The 13845-nt window shown below is 37.9% G+C and overlaps 1 protein-coding gene and 1 pseudogene across 28 annotated transcripts in view; both read left to right on the top strand.

The window, feature by feature from the left end:
• Positions 1–13845, top strand: part of Fxr1 (FMR1 autosomal homolog 1) — an 877806-nt gene that overhangs the window by 719780 nt on the left and 144181 nt on the right. For 25 of the 27 annotated variants that reach the window (XM_087186580.1, XM_087186582.1, XM_087186581.1 and 22 more), the window contains one exon: positions 8962–9126. The exons of the other annotated variants lie outside the window; for them this stretch is intronic. The gene's annotated coding sequence lies outside the window, so the exon portion shown is untranslated. The remainder of the gene's footprint in view (positions 1–8961; positions 9127–13845) is intronic. 27 annotated transcript variants of the gene reach the window in all.
• On the top strand, positions 9034–13555 carry LOC147825362 (ubiquitin-conjugating enzyme E2 variant 1 pseudogene; annotated as a pseudogene). Its single transcript, XR_015440991.1, has 2 exons — positions 9034–9126; positions 10755–13555. The product of XR_015440991.1 is annotated as a ubiquitin-conjugating enzyme E2 variant 1 pseudogene (transcript).

Raw genomic sequence — 13845 nt, forward strand, 5'->3', positions numbered from 1 at the left:
AATATTTTCTCTCATTATGTAGGCTGTTTCTCCTATTAGTCAGGTTTCCTGTTGCTGGACACAATCGTTAACACCAACAGCATAAAGGAGGAGAGATCTGATGTGGCTCATGATTTCAGTCCATGGTCAGTGTCTCCAAAGCAAAAACATCATAGCAAAAGAAAGCTGCTTAGTTCATGGTAGCCAGGAAGAAGAGCAGAAGAATACTCTCCCATGTTTTCTTCTAGTTGTTTCATAGTTTCAAGTCTTACAATCAGACCTTTAGTACATTCTGAGTTAATTTTTGTATCTGGTGACAGATAGGATTCTAGTTCATTCATCTGCATATGTATATCCCATTTTCCTAGCATGATTTATTGAAAAGAGTTTCCTTTTTCTGAACACAGCCTTTATCAAAAATCAATTCTCTGTAAAGATTAAAATTAAACCTATATCTCTCACCATGCACCAAACTAAAATCGAAATGGGTTAAGGAACTAAATATTAAAATAGAAACGCTGAATCGCCTGGAACAGAGGATAGGCAGAACTCTTGAAGAAATTGGTGTAGGAAAAGATTTTATGAACAAAGCCTCAGTTGCCCACAAACTAGCACAAATAATCAACAAGTGGGATCTCTTCTTATTAAAAAGTTTCTTCACAGCAAGAGAAACCACCAACAGTGTGAAGAGACAACTCACAATATGGGAAAAAATCACCTGCTGTTCCTCAAAGGTCTGCTATCTAGACTCTATAAAGAACTTTTAAAAATCAGACTTCCCAAGTTTAAAGACCCAGTCTGAAAATGGGCATCTGCAATGAACAGACATTTCTCAGAAAAAGAAGTAGAAATAGCATATAAACATATGAAAAAATGTTCAACATCACTGGTAATTCGAGAAATGCAAATGAAAACAACGCTGAGATTCCACCTCACTCCAGAAAAAATGGCTGCTATCAGCAAAAAAATATATGAAAAAATGTTCAACATCACTGGTCATTCAAGAGATGCAGATGAAAACAACACTGAGATTCCACCTCACGCCAGAAAGAATGGCTGCTATTAAGAAATCAACCAATAACAAATGCTGGCGGGGGTGTGGGGAGAAAGGAACCCTTCTCCATTGCTGGTGGGAGTACAGACTGGTGCAACCACTGTGGAAATCAGTATGGAGATACCTCAAAGAACTAGGTCCAGAGGTCCCATTTGACCCATCTATTCCCCTGCTGGGTATCTTCCCCAAAGAATTAAAAGAATCATACCACAGTGATATATGTGCACCCATGTTTATAGTGGCACAGTTTGTAATAGATAAAACTTGGAAACAGCCCAAGTGCTCATCAGCTGGAAACTGGATAAAGAAAGTGTGGTTTTTTTTAATAAAAGGGAGTACTACTCAGCCATAGAAAATGAGAAATTAGAGACGTTTATAGCTAAATGGGTGCATATTGAGGCGATAGTCTTAAGTGAAATAAATAGGACACACATGTGTAGACACCAAATAGTTTCTCTAGTGTGAGAAACTGAAAGTGTAAATAGGATTAAAATTAATAATTCATAATTTGAAATAGGAAAAGGTCCAAAGGTGTAGGGATGGTGGGAGGGGAAGAGGAAAGGGAAGAAGGGAAAGGAAAAATTATGAGAAAAGAAAAAAAATGAAAAGGAAATTTATGTAAATGGGGAAGGGTGGAGGGGGTGAAGGGTGCACAGGCAATGGGGAAAAAAATAAGAACTAAGATATACCATGTACAGGTACAAGCACCCAATGATAAATGTAAAAATATTGTATACCTAAAATGTACCAATAAAAGAATTTTAAAAAAAACAAATGGCTGCTAGCATGAAATCAACCAATAACAAATGCTGACAGGGCTGTGGGGAAAGAGGAACACTGCTCCACTGCTGGTGGGAGTGTAGACTGATGCAAGCACTGTGGAAATCAGTATGGAGATAGCTTAAAGAATTAGGACTGGAAGTCCCATTTGACCCAGCTATTCCCCTGCTGGGTATCTTCCCCAAAGAATTAAAAGAATCATACCACAGTGATATATGTGTACCCATGTTCATAGCACAATTTGTAATAGCTAAAACTTGGAAGCAGCCCAAATGGCCATCAACTGGAGACTGGATAAAGAAAATGTGTTTTGGGGTTTTTTTATAAAATGGAGAACTACTCAGCCATAAAAAATGAGAAATTAGAGACATTTTGCTAAATGGATACACATTGAGGCAATACTCTTAAATGAAATAAACAGGACACACATGTGTAAATACTGAATAGTTTCTCTAGTGTGAGAAACTGAAAGTGGAAATAAGGGCTTAAAGGTATAATAGATAATGTGAAATAGGAAGAAAAGGGGCAAAGGGGAAGGAAGTGGGAGGGCTAGGGGAAAGGATAGAAGGGAATGGGATTAATATGAGAAAATGGAAAAATAGGAACAAAGTCTTTGTAAATAGGGAAGGATGGAGGGGTTGAAGGGAGGGCAGGGGAAGGGGGAAAAATAAGAACCAAGAGAGATTATGTAAAGGTGCAAATTTCCAATGATGAATGTCATTATATTGTATACCTAAAATGTACCAATAAAATAAAATTTTAAAAAATGTATCAGTTGGCTGTAGATGTGTGGGTTTACTTCTAAGCCCTTTATTTTATTCCACTGATCTATCTGTCTGTTTTTATGCTATTACCACACTGTCTTAATTACTATAGCTTTGTAGTACATTTTGAAGTAAAGGAGTGCAATGCCTCCTGCCTTGTTCTTTTTGTTCAAGATGCCTTTGACTACTTAGGCTTTTCTTTTTGTGGTTCCATATAAATTTTATGATTGTTTTTCTAGTCCTACCAAGACTGTCATTGGTATTTTGATAGGGATTGCATTGAACTTTTAACAGTTTAGTAGTATGGATATTTTAACAATATTGATTCTTCTAATCAGTGAACATGGGATATCTTTCCACTTTTTTGTGTCACCTCCGATTTCTTTCAATAATTTTCAATAACTTTCACTGTAGAGACATTTGCTCTCCTTTGTTAAATTTATTTCTAGTTATTTTATTATTTCTTGTAGCTTTTGTAATTGGAATTGCTTTCTTGATTTCTATTTCAGATAATACACCATTGGCATAAAGTACCACGACTGATTTTTGTGTGTTGATTTTTTATCCTGCAATTTGCTGTGTTGATTTATTAGTTCTACTTTCTTGGTGGAGTTTGGGGCTTTCCATATACAAAATCATATCATTTGCAAACAGTAACAATTTAATTTCCTCTTTTCCAATTTGGATGCCCTTTACTTCTTTCTCTTGCCTGTTTGCTCTAGCTAGCACTTCCAGAACTATGTTGAAAAATTTATTTTAAGGGAATTTATATTGTATAATCAAATTATTTGAATACAGGAATGGTTTATAGAAATTAATTTATTTTACTGTGCAAAAATTTTATATCACTCAATTCTTTTGAACAGAAAATCTAGAATCAAGTGGTAACACCATATGACTAATATTGCTCTGATACACATTTCACTTCCAGATTAGTACAAGGCATTTGGCCTCTTGTTTCTCTTTGCAAAATATTCCTAACTACTTGATATCATTATTTCTCAAAGTTGACATTAATTACCATTCTAAAGAATTGACAAAATCAGTCAAGTACATCTATATGCATTGACATACATAAATTATGCTTACTTTCTTTGAGAAATAGAACATCAAATAATCTTAGACTAAGGGTAAATACCATGGCATTAGACGATAAACACAGGACCACATTCACAGTATTAAATGTTCTATGTCTAAAAATTATCTTTAAATTTTGACCATCCTTATGAGCAATGTCTCTTGTTAAGAGTTTTCATGGTATGGTTTTCTTAGTGTAAGATACATGCAAAATATATTTACTCAATGATGACTTTAGAAGATACAGAATATCACATAAGAGTAAAAAGCATAATCAGAATAGTTTATTCATTAAGAGACTGAGAAGCCAAACCCTATTTTATTGCAAGAAAATCCATAATGCTTTTGCCATGCAAAAATGTTTTCTGAGAATACTGTGGAAGCAATAAATTAGAGAGCTACGTTTATATTAATTATACCCATTCAGAAATAGCAGGATGCCATGAATACAATGGCAAAAATTGTTCGCCTCAATTTAATAAAGTTGTTAGATGTGAATCCTTGGAGTTTCCTGGCATGGTTTAAAGCAATGAGAAAGAATAAAAATAACATTTGATGAGCAGCTACAGTCAGTAGTCACTACAAAAAAAATACTTTTGAAAATGTGAATTCATAACATGCTTAAAATATTCCTTGAAAAATATATTGTTTATTCCCATTTCATAAATAAGAAACTGAGTCCCAGAGAGGCTAAGAGACTTTCATAAGCTGATATAGCCAGGATGTATACAGGATTTGTTCTTCTGGTTATGTTTCATATGTTCTAGAAGCTGTAAAGAAATATAGAAATGGATAAAACATTTTCCCTTTCATCAAATAATTTTCCAGTTGGTGAGGTTAACTCAAGCAAGTGGTTACACTTTTCTAAGGAAAAAGAAGAACAGGACAGAGAAAGAAACTTCTGCGTCCCAAATAGAGTGGAAGATACATGTTTCTTGGTTTTTTAATATATATTTATAGTAAATACATAGATTATACATGCAAAAATATATGTTCTGCATATTATGAAATGAAGGACTTCATATTTTAAAAATATGATTACAAATAGGCAAACTGTACATGATTTATAAGTATTGCACCTACTAGTCAAAAAAATCAAAATATATTTTGCATATGAGTCAGATATGAGATAATTTGGAAGAAAATAATTCTTGCATCTGATCAGATGGAACCAATGTCAGAGTAAGCCATATGATAACTGGTGAATTCACCAATGTTTATTGGCAATTAAACACTTTAGGCTCCAACTAGTTTGAGGTAGTATTTATTTGTGACAGGAAACACCACAGGATAAAAGTATAAAATCAGTGGATGATGCAGTAATATAACAACACCTTTATTCATCACTCAAGATATTTACCAGCCACCCTGTAAAACCACATTGCCTTTACCACATATCACAGGGACTTAAACACAATAGACATGTGGGTTTAATTCAAAACAACTGCCAGTAGCTGACACCTTAACATGGTCTATGTCATTTCCATACATTTTTTTACCTCACATCTACCCTAGGAGATGGATGAATTTTTCCCATTTTTAAGTGAAGAAACTACAGTTCAGAGAAATTAGTACTCTGCCCAAGGTCACAAGACATGACCAACACAGGATTTGAGCCCAGATATGTTCCATTCCAAAGTATGCTTTCTTTCAAGCCCATGACCAACTAATAGCAGATGGCACTTGTCCCCACCTGGTGAGGTAGGTTCTACTGTCATCCTCAACTTACAGAGAAGGAAACTGAGGCAGGAAGAGATTGTCACTTGTCTATAGTCACACACTTGACTTGGAAGACAGGAGACTATAAGTGGGCACATCTTGTGTCCTCATGCACAGGTCTTGTGTTCTCAGATTTGAGTTGGTGGCAACCTCCAGAGAAGAAGAGGACATTGTCTCATGTATAAACTTCCAGGACAAAGTAGGTGAGAAGCCTCACTGAAATGCACACTTTATTCTTCGGAGTGGCCTGGGTCTTACAAGACTGCTCCTGAACATTTAGCCCCTTAAGATCTCTTAAGAAGGAAAAGAATTACCCCATATGGTCTGGAAGACCAAACTTAACTGTCAAGGAATTCAGTGTTGCATTAAAGTGTGTTAAGATAAGAAACTCCCAAAGCTCTTTCAACCCCTCCTTTGTCGTATAACAGGCTTCTGACACCAAAGTTTATTGTTAAAAGCATCCTGAATAACAGAAATATTACTGTATATATTTTCACCAGAATGAAGAATGTCAGGGAAATTTGTCATGATAGGTGTTTACCCTAAGTTTGACATGCATTATTGTTAGATCATTCTGCTCTCCCTCCATAATTTTTCTATGCAATTTACTTATGTGCATATTTAAATAGGGTGCCAGTTAATTGAAATTGTAGTGTGTTTAAGCCAGATTTGACACTGACTGGCAGTTGCTATTAAGGAATACTTGGAATCTATGAACGGGTCATTTTCCAAGTAGTACAGATGCAGATATATTCATCCAGTAGAATATATCAAGAAACCAAACAGCTGATGGTGCCAAGACAATCACCTTATTCATCTCAAGTAGAATTCTGCCTTATTCACCTTTATAGACCACATCAGAACCACATGTGACATAATAGTCTACCATTAGCTTCCTTATCTTCTCACATGAAGACTCTGCCTACAAATACAGGGGTCTTGGAAATAACTTTGAGAAAACTATTCAGTTCACACAAGACTTTTTAAATATCAGTGTATGTCGCTGAGTGTGGTGATACATGCCTGTAATACCAGCATTCTGGGAGGTTGAGGCAGAAGAATTGCAAGTTTGATCCCAGCCTGGGCAACTTAGTGATAAGATGCAGACCCTATCTTAAAATTTAAACAAAAGAGAGAGAACTGGGGATGTAGCTTACTGCAAAGGCCATAGATTCAATATTCAGTGCCACAATAATGATGATTGTGGTGGTAATACTTATATTGTACATTAAAAATAGGGCCAGAGCTGCACCTGCCTGGCAAGCACAAGGTCCTGAGTTCAATTCCTGGTACTGGAAAAAAAATAGGGCTGGGGATGTAGCTCAGTGGTAGAGCACTTGCCTAGTGTGCATGAGGCCCTGAATTCAATTTCCAGCACCTCAAAAAATAAATAAGTACATTATCCAATATTCGATTCTGTTCTGTTCATTTTTCATTCCAACACTCATTAGTAGAAGAGCATCCTGTGGAAACAATATGGAACCAAACCATGGCAGAGATCATTCTTGATAGGCCAACAGCTCAGGCAACTTCAAGAACCAACAAAATACCAAATAGCCTCAGATTTTATTTTTTAATAAAGGCTAAAATTGTTTGAAGGACAACATATCATTTATCTTCCTTTGCCTCTCTTTGTGTCTCCTATTCTGTATATTTACTCTAGATCCAGGACATAGCCAATTCTCTGTGCCTCAGTTTCCTCATCTGTAAAATACAGCACTAGTAATAGCCTTCAGTTTGATTGTTGGCTGGATGCAATGAGGTAAAACACTGAAAATAGACACATCAGATGTTTGGCATGTAATAACCTCTATACTTTAATTAACATTATTATCACTGTTTCATTATTATTCTGTAAGTTATATCTCATATGAGTAAGATATACATCATAACTTACCTTACAGTAACTTTTAAAATATAAATTGATATAACATTTTTGATACCTCTATGAATATTTAAAATTATAAACATAATGAAACAAGAATTCACATATACCTAAAGGTCACTTTGGTGGCAATATTCATGAGAATTATAAAATGGAGCCCTCATTGAAATGTTCTTTATGTTTTCTGCAGGCTAGATTACATGGTCCTGTGTTGCGCAAAATTAAATGCACCTATCACACAAAATGCTTTGCTACAAGAACTATCTGAATACTTTGCTCTCTTTAGTTATTTTCCCTGTTAGCTTTTGTTTGATTAGAAAGCAAGTAAGTAGGTAAAAATCACCATACTGAGACTGTTGGGATGCAAAAGAAGAATTAACATTTGTTGAATACTTTCTAAGTGCCGGAGAGTTTGCTGTTGCTTTATATGTAGTCATTATTTCACTTAATCTTTATAATTGCCCCCATTTCTCAGGGGGTTCTTTATCTGATAGGATATGAATCAGAATTGAGAACCTGTCAATCTGTCTCTCAAGCTTGTTTGCTGTATACTGTGTTTGAGTAACTACATCTGACTACTCCTATACAGTACCTGGTCATGTACTTCTCAAAATTATCTGAGAATCACCTTTAAGATATGACATCACCACCTTATGAAAAATGCTAACAAAATCTTCTTACTTGATGGCTCTAATTAGAAGGCTAATTCTGGGTAATTCTGGGGAACTCGGGCAACACTTCTATAGAGGAGGGGCTCTTAGGTAACAGCTGTAGAAAAATCTCCATAAACATTTCATTTGATATTCTCATGTTTTACATTAATGCAACTGTTTGGCACACCCCAGGGATGTGAAATGTGCTATAAGAAATGCAGTGAGCTGCCAATCACTGCCCTGCAGGGGATTTACGAAATGGATTCCTGCAAATGTTGTTTGTTTCTTTTCATCCCAAACTGCATGAATTATTTCAACTGAATGGTGGGGCTGGGGGAGTTGGGGTTCCAGAAGCTAATACAGAGCTCTGCACCCCCATTCATGCTTAATAAGTACCTGGAGTGACAGGCTGCTTATTGCTAAAGTCGTATTTTTTGTTTTGAGATATTGGTTTTATATGGCTCCTGCTTTTTTTTTTTTTTTTTGAAAAATTATTCCAATCCTTATTATCACCCCTCTTAGGTGAAAGTCAAATTAAGCCCTTTGAATTCTTCTCCCTATTTCTAGGAAGAGGCTACTTGTCAGGTGCAAGGTGTTTTCTTCTGCTTGGGTTTTCCTTCCAAGACAAAGGAAAAAGAGGCAATCTCGGGAGGTGGAACGAGCCCAGGCAATTAGGGAAGCATCGAGATTTCATGGGGAAGCTTGGTCTTTTTAAAGGGCTGGGTTTTGATAGCGCTGCTCCTGCTTTCTAGCTGTGTGACTTGGGCAAGATTACTGCAGTTCTCAGAGACACAATTTGCTCATCTCTGATACGGGGAAGTCCTGTTGTGAAGAGTAAGTGAGGTGGTATTTCTACAACACCTTGTACATAGTAAATGTAGCAGTTAGTGAAACTAGCTGTTCTTTCACCACTGATGAGACCGTAAGACAGCACACGCCATACAGGGTCTGAGAGATTTTACATCAATAGTTGCCACTTAAACAATGACCATTGTTTTGCTCTAGATACCCAGACCAACCTAGTCGTGTTCCTTTTTCTCTCCATGGCAGCACCCAGCATTTGAATAGTACCTGTAGATCTCGCCTCCTCTGCTGCCTTGTTCTCCAGGAGTCCCTGTGGCGCCTCGCTGCCGGCGGTCTCGCTAATCACTGTAGTCCTCCCCGTAAGGAGGAGAGCATGAAAAGCACCTATTTTGAGATATGAAGAGAAACAGTGTAAGTATATAGTTAAAGGAATTTATCTTCAGCGGACATTTTATTTTCGAGGTCTAGGGATCTGGTTGGACCCAAATGGAATTACTGCTTTCCTCAAAAGAGCTGTCCGCTGGCCCGGGCGCGTTGGCTCAATGGTCCCACCCTCACCTCGAGTGCTGGAGGCCTCGGGTTTGGTCCTGGGTTCCATCCTCAGCAACACAAGACAAAACCGAAAAGCTGTACTTCCTGAAATCAATGTTGAAGCTACTTTTTTTTTAATTAGGCAAAATAGAGTACTCCTTATGGTTCTCCTGCAATTCTAGTTCATTTTTTGATATGGTGGAAGACGTCCTAATCGGCAATGAATAAAATTTATCTTCAGTGGTAGCATGTGCACATTTAGAATTGTAGGCAAAGTGAACTTCTTTATTTATTTTTGCTTTCATAAACAAGTGTGTTGTTTGGGGTAAGGTATACCAAACCAGTTAAAAATTTAGATTTCATTGTCGTCCATTAAAACATCAAATGATATAACAGAACTTGGCAAATGAACTTTTCAGTAGCATCTATGAGGTCAAAACACACACAAAAAGATATTATCAAATATAAAAACTCAAAACTTCTGTCAGTCATCTCAGCTTTTTAGTTTAGGGAGCTCTGAACTTCTGTATATTCGATTCTAACTAGATAACTGTTTTCCAAAGTAATAAATGAGTTTATATTAGTGGTATTCAGGGAAAAAGTAATTTCAATACTGTAGTGTACTTTCAAAATTTTTAGTTAGAATGTGAAATTATGGTGCAAAGATTTCTTTTTAGTATAGGAATTAATGTGGGAAGGTAAAATGATACTGTATTCAAGTGATTAAAATTCAGAAAATACTGGTCTAAATGCCTAATTGAAACGTGTTGCTACATGTTGACATTGTTTGATAAAAGCAATTTTGTTAGATGATCTCACAATGTTTTGAACATCAAATGCCCAGCAGCTTCAAGAACCCAAGTTGCATTGATAGAGTCTTGCCTCACTAAACTAGCAGAAAGTACAGGTGTACATTTCCCTCTATTGTCCATGCTGCAAAATAAATCTCAAATGGAGCAAAAATCGAAGTGGGGTGGGGGAAATAAATTGTAAAAATACTTGAAAACACCCCTGGAGACTTATCTTTATTAGCTTGCTTTACAATCTTAGAGTAGGGAAGGTCTTTCAAAGCATGACATAAATTTCAGAAGACATACAGAAACCATTAGTTTAACCAGAGAAAAATTTAAAATTTGTGCATAGCAAAAATCAATAAGTAGCTCAGGGAGTGTAGCTCAGAGGTAGAGCACTTGTGTAGCATGCCCAAGGCTGTGGGTTTAAGCCCCAGAAAAAAATAATAAAGAAATAAAAAATAGAATTATTTGCAACACATATAACAGACAAAAGCCAATATCTTCTATAATATATCCAAAGTCTCTCAACATAGACAAAGGAAATTCAACTAAAGAATAGTTAAATAACAAAGGTCATGAACATAGGTCAGAGACTAGGAAATAAATGATTTATGAACATATAAAAATGTGTTTAAACTCTTTAAAAAAACACACAGAAATTTTAAAAATCACAAAAAAATCACGAAGATATTCCTTTTTTTTTTTCTTTTTTAGTACTGGAGTTGGAACCCAGGACCTTGTACATGTTAGGCAAATGCTCTACCACTGAGCTAGATCTCCAACAGAAATAGTCCTTTCCAACTTGCTTAGCAAATATAAAATGTTTCATAAATACATTGTGTGTTGATGAGCACATGAACAAAGGGGAAGGTAAAAAGAAAATAGCGTGGCAAGATGGCAGTCACCGTGGGCTCAGGAGTAAAAACCCCTCGCAATTTCCAACTGTTGGAAGAACTCGAAGAAGGCCAGAAAGGAGTAGGAGATGGCACAGTTAGCTGGGGTCTAGACGATGACGAAGACATGACACTTACAAGATGGACAGGGATGGTATTTGGGCCTCCAAGAACAATTTATGAAAACCAAATATACAGCCTTAAAATAGAATGTGGACCTAAATACGCAGAAGCACCCCCCTTTGTAAGATTTGTAACAAAAGTTAATATGAGTGGTGGACCCAAGAGCCATATCAGTGCTAGCAAAATGGCAGAATTCATATAGCATCAAAGTTGTGCTACAAGAGCTTCGGCACTTAACGATGTCTAAAGAAAATATGAAACTTCCTCAGCTGCCTGCAGGACAGTGTTACAGCAATTAATCAAAAACCCCTCCAATCAATCAAAGACCCCTCCACCCCCACCCCCAATTCCATTTCATCAGTCTTCGTTTTCCACAGTAGTAAATTTTCTAGTTACACCTTGTAGGTAGACCTCAAAGTACTGGAAAGGAAGCTCCCATTCAAAAGCAGTTTATCTTACGATACTGTAAATGATACTAATTTTTTGTCCATTTGAAATACATAAGTTGTGCTATAACAAATCGTCCTGTCAAGTGTAACCACTGTCCACGTCGTTGAATTTCTGGAATCAAGAAGGTATATTTAAATTGATTCCCATCATGACTGGTGGGGCACGGCCAGCTCAACTGTGAAAAGACACATCACACAATCAATCACCTTGCTGCTGATGACACGGCCCGCCCGGGGCTCCGCCTGCTCCCCTCCCTGCCGCCTCCGCCCCTGGAGCCCTGGCCTGGGCTGGCTGGTTGAGGAGATGTGAAGGTTTCAGGTCGCAGCCTATGGGACTACTGCTGGGTGTGCGGGCGCATTGCCTGCACCCTGCTTTCTTTTTTAAGTCTTAAATGATGCCCCCTTCCAAGCCACCAACCTGTCCCGCTCTCTTCCAACTCCCACCCTTGGCCAAACTTAGACTGTAACTCTCCATCCCCTCTGAAATTGGCCTTCGGTGAGGAATTAAGGGCTTTCCTCCATCTCTCCCCCACCTTGACTGAGGGGTGCTGCTTTTCCCTCCTCGTCCTCCTCTCCCTTGTCACTGTCACCACCCTTCCTTCCACCTGTCCACAACCCTTCCTTCCTTTGGCCAGAAGCCATCAGGTAAGGTTGCAACCGAAAGAGTCTGACCGCCCTCATGTACGTTTGGAACCACATTTATTTGTTCTCCACCAGTTGGGAAATGAGTCCTGGGCTCTGCCACCTGCTGTCACCATCAGCCAAGAGCAGAGACCTGCCAGTGCCCCATCCTCGCTGGGCAGGCCGGGAGCAAGGCCACATGAGGACACTGTGAGCACAAGCAGTCCCTCTGGATGATTCCCTTTCCTCGTACCCACTTTGCTTCAAGACACTGAAGAAGGTCTACACAGGCTGTTGTGCGGTCACTTTTGCCTCCATTTGGGTCTAGTTCAGAATCTGACAGCTGGAACAAGGCACCTGGCCCAGTGTGGCCTTTGGCTTTGGCTGCTGCTGCTTCTCGGATGCTCAGCAGGGACTAAAGAGTGGCTCAGTGTGCAGTGGACCCAGGACTGGCAGGCCTGGCCTCTGGCACCTGCTTTCCCACTTTCTGTTCAAGACCACTAAATGCTGAAATGCAGATGCGTACCAAAATAAAGGCAATTCATGGTGAAAAAAAAAAGAAAATAGCGTGCTATCCTTTATAAAATTTTAGCCTTTTGTCACCAGATGTGGTAACACATGCCAGTAATCCCAGCACTCTGGGAGGCTGAAGCAGGAGCATTGCAAATTGGAGTCTAGCAGGGGCAACTTAGTGACTTAGAAAGACCCTGTCTCAAAATTAAAAAATAAAAAATAAATAATGACTGGGGATGTAGTTCAGTAAAAAGGCTCTAAATTCAGTTCCTAGTACTATAAAAAAATTTTAAACTAGCCTTTTTAAATTCAAAAATAAAATCTGAGAGCCAAGATGTAGTTCAGCAGCACAGTGCCTGCCTCGCAAGTGAAAGGTACTGAGTTCGATCCTCAGTACCAAATAAATAAATAAATAAATAAATAAATAAATAAATAAATAAATGCATCTGAAATTATTTGATGTGTCTTGGTTCCTTGAAGTTGCTCAGGCTGTTGTCCTATCAAGAATCTTCCTCGTTAGTCTGACACTGCACCCTGTAGCCAGAGACTGTGTTTTTCTATTAACAAATATTTGAGTAAAAGCATAGAAAACAGAATCAAATGATGGAATGTTGTATGTACATAATATAAATACCTGCTTTTTAAAGGAATTCAGTGAATTTGATAAATTTCCAAAGATTATTTCCAAGACCCTTGAATTTGTGGGCATGGCCTTTGCCTGAGAAGATGAGTGTGATTAACAACATTGTCTGTTTGTGCAAGTGTGTGTTAAACTTGAGTCCCGGCGCCCATGCTAATGCTCCCTTGGCTAAAACAAGTAACAGAGAGAAACACTGGTTGGAAGTAAGGTCTGACATGTAACCAGAAGCCAGATCTTTAAGCCTTACAGTCTGGATAAAATAATTTGAAATTTAAGTGTGACTTGAAGCCACTAGAGGCTTTTTATTATTAATTAATTAATTAATTAATTTTTGGTGGTACTGGGGATTAAATCCAGGTCCTCCACACTGAGCTAGCTACATCCCCAGACCTTTTTATTTTGAGACAGGGTCTCTCTAAGTCACTGAGTTCACCAGGAGGGACCTGGATTTGTGATCCTTCTGCCTTGGTGTCCCAGATTACGGGCTAGGATTACAGGCATATGCCACCGTGCCCAGTTTAGGATTTTATTTTTCAACATGTCATTTTGACGTGACCAGGTCTCTG

Source organism: Heterocephalus glaber, unplaced genomic scaffold (assembly GCF_053883595.1).
Source record: "Heterocephalus glaber isolate CG9 unplaced genomic scaffold, H.glaber_assembly_v1.0 deba00001504, whole genome shotgun sequence".
Lineage (NCBI taxonomy): Eukaryota > Metazoa > Chordata > Mammalia > Rodentia > Bathyergidae > Heterocephalus > Heterocephalus glaber.